Here is a 2,913-nt window from a genome sequence, read left to right as displayed (position 1 = left end):
TTGTATTTGTCTCCTTTCATATAATCCAACAACCATAAAAATTTGCATGCTTTAGAAATCCTCACAGCTAGAAACCTTCAACCAACATAAACTCTTCAACTATTTGCATGTACAATCTCGGAATCTCCTCTCCATCTGGAAAAGCCAAAATAACAGAACAGTTTATTTTGTTCGCTGGCAGTGAAGCAACTCTAGTTCACTTACTTTGATGGATTGTAATGATACTTTTCCTAGTCTATATTTTTTATTTCTCCTTGTATCCTCCCTCTCTTCTGTTCCTGCTCTTTCTTGCTCCCACTCCAATATCAAATAAGTAAGGACTTCCTATGTTCAACTAATCAGCTCCTAAATGGAGAAAAAAATGCACACTATGTTCTTACTGATTTTAGATGTTTAAAGAAAGGGGAAACCTGTTAATGCCTCATCAGATACTATATCAACAGTCCTTTTTGTATATACCTTCAAAATCTTTTAAGAAACACAAATAGAAAGGATTTCAAATAATAACATGTAATATTTTGCATTCAGTGCGACAATGTTTTAGAACAAAGGTGTATATAGATACTAAGAAAACTCTGAACCAACTTTCAGAAACTAGAATAGCTGACCTGTAGTCTCAAGCATCTAAATATGAATGATGAAGAACTAAAGGTTAAAGATGGACAATATTCATTGTTGAAGTTCAATACAGGGCTCCAAAGGAACATCAGTGAGCCCTATATGTCCTATTTTCAACAAGTTTCAAAATCTCTCGGCAGAACTCCATGCCAAGTCCAAAACATACACAAATATTTATTATTCAACTCTCAAAAATATTAAGATTTCACTTCAAAACCCAAAGATTTCCTCCCTACTACATCTAAAATGAAACAAAAGGGGAAATACACCCCCAGGCTTCCATAAATAAGAACTTTAATCAGATATGAAAGATGAAGTAGCTCCTTTTTTTATGGCAAGGGAACCCACAACCACTATCCTTTGGGTGCACACAGGGTAAACCTTACACCTCACTCTTGTGCAATAGCTCGCAAACCACACAAAGAAGTAAACAACACTAAGCAAGCGCATGCAACAAGATGAAATAGCTCATTGACACATTAATTAAACCAAAAAGGTGAAAATGCCCCTCTTTTCAGAATTGAAGTAAAGAAAAGCTCTCATTTTTTTCAGTTGATGGTCAACCCATTTCACAAATTACCAGGCACATAGAACAATAGCTCCCTTTTTACAACATCATTCCTTACTTCCATCAGTACAAAGTTCTTTATAGATAATATTTTTAATAAATCTCGGTCTTTTGTGTCCTCGTCCACATTGAGGATTGTTAATACTTCTCTTTGTTATTACCTGTGATACTGCGTTATATAATTGCTTATGTATGAATACCTATTTGGAAGATACAACCCAACCCTATGAAGAGTTTGCCCTTGGCTCTTATGTATTGTCATAGCATAACAGGGTGCCAAAGGAAGTCAGCATCTGTTAAGCTTGAATGACAACATGATCTGGGTGGGCTTTTTGATGTTTTATGAAGGAAGAGAAGTATATGTGCATGCGACAAGCCACATTTCTGGAACTCAATTATATATATACCTGCAAAATGAGTAGTATCTATCATTTGTTAGGATGTTATTGCCGACGTACTGGTAGCATAATCTTCTAAATAAGAATGGAAGGAGGTATGTACTCATTTATAGAGATATGACTTAATAGTCTTTCCCAAATAGATCTATTCACCCAAGCCTTAATGATTATGATTTTTTTTATAGATTATAACTCTAACAACATCATGTAATGTATGTCATTAATATTATTAGTGTTTGGTGCTTACTTGTTCACTTTAGTGATTGAGCTTACATTTGATACAACTTTATTACAGATTGGAACTGTCTTTATCCAGCTGCATATTGTTTGTTCCTTATGAAATATGATAGCATAGTATTCCTATTTTCCCGAACATGGAAAATACATAATACATAATTTCATGATATACACAATACTCATATTCCAGAAGTTATTGGCCAGAAGAATTTCATAAATAATTGTTTCGTATGGTTGCTATTAAAATTTAGTTACCTGGTCATTATTATTGTTGACGTGTAATTTTTGGCATGCTATCCTTTACTAATCTCAGCCTTCAGTTCTTCATTGAAAGGACAACAGTAGACTATTTCTTAGTACCAAAGTCATGTATTTTTTCTGTTGTTTTTAATTAGTAGGGCCTGCATTGTTGACATATATCATGTATCTGATAAATAATGATATAATTCATAGTAATTAATCATCCGAGCAATTTGATGATGGAAAGCATGAGATAATAGCGTACCTACATAAAAGGGAGATTAGGGAGGAGGCTGGGTAAGTGGCATACCTGTGCGGCATTGAGAGAAACTTCAAACGCAGCGGTGGAGAACTTCTGGATTTGATTAAAGAGGGATTTTTAGTAGAAGGAAGGCACAGAAGTGGAAGTTGGTGAGCAGAAGAAGGGAGATGATGTGAGAATAGGAAGTAATTTGGAGAAACAGAGTAGTCCATGCTTTAATATGTAAAGCGATGGCGACCAATGTAAGAAGGTGCAACGTTTTGAAGAGACACAATAAGTGTGAAAGGGATGAAGGGGAGAAGTGGAAGTTTATGGTTGAAGAACCGTTTCAGGGTGAAGCCTCTGCGGCGGATGGGAAGGGTGAGAATATATAAAAAGGAAATCCTTGCTTCTGGTGGCGCCACGTCACCGGATTGAGGATTCTCATATATATAATTCCCACATTAATAATGATTGATGTATAAAATAATTATCAAAATACGAAAATATTTTTAGGATTATCAGGATTTACGAAAAAGGTACTGAGTTCATTCGAATTCCCACATTACACTATAGCTCATCCCCTTCATTCACTGCTTACTCACAACGCT

At 35.2% G+C, this 2,913-nt stretch overlaps 1 long non-coding RNA gene across 1 annotated transcript; it reads right to left on the bottom strand.

Moving 5' to 3' along the window:
- Window positions 1–556: 556 nt before the first annotated feature.
- Window positions 557–2,687, bottom strand: LOC129870785 (uncharacterized). Its single transcript, XR_008762130.1, has 3 exons — window positions 2,372–2,687; window positions 2,077–2,222; window positions 557–1,593 (listed from the first exon to the last, which is right to left on the bottom strand). It is a non-coding gene; the product is annotated as an uncharacterized LOC129870785 (long non-coding RNA).
- Window positions 2,688–2,913: the final 226 nt, after the last annotated feature.

Source organism: Solanum dulcamara, chromosome 10 (genome assembly GCF_947179165.1).
Source record: "Solanum dulcamara chromosome 10, daSolDulc1.2, whole genome shotgun sequence".
NCBI lineage: Eukaryota > Viridiplantae > Streptophyta > Magnoliopsida > Solanales > Solanaceae > Solanum > Solanum dulcamara.
Note: the sequence above shows the minus strand (reverse complement) of the source record. Positions and strands in the feature narration are given on the sequence as shown.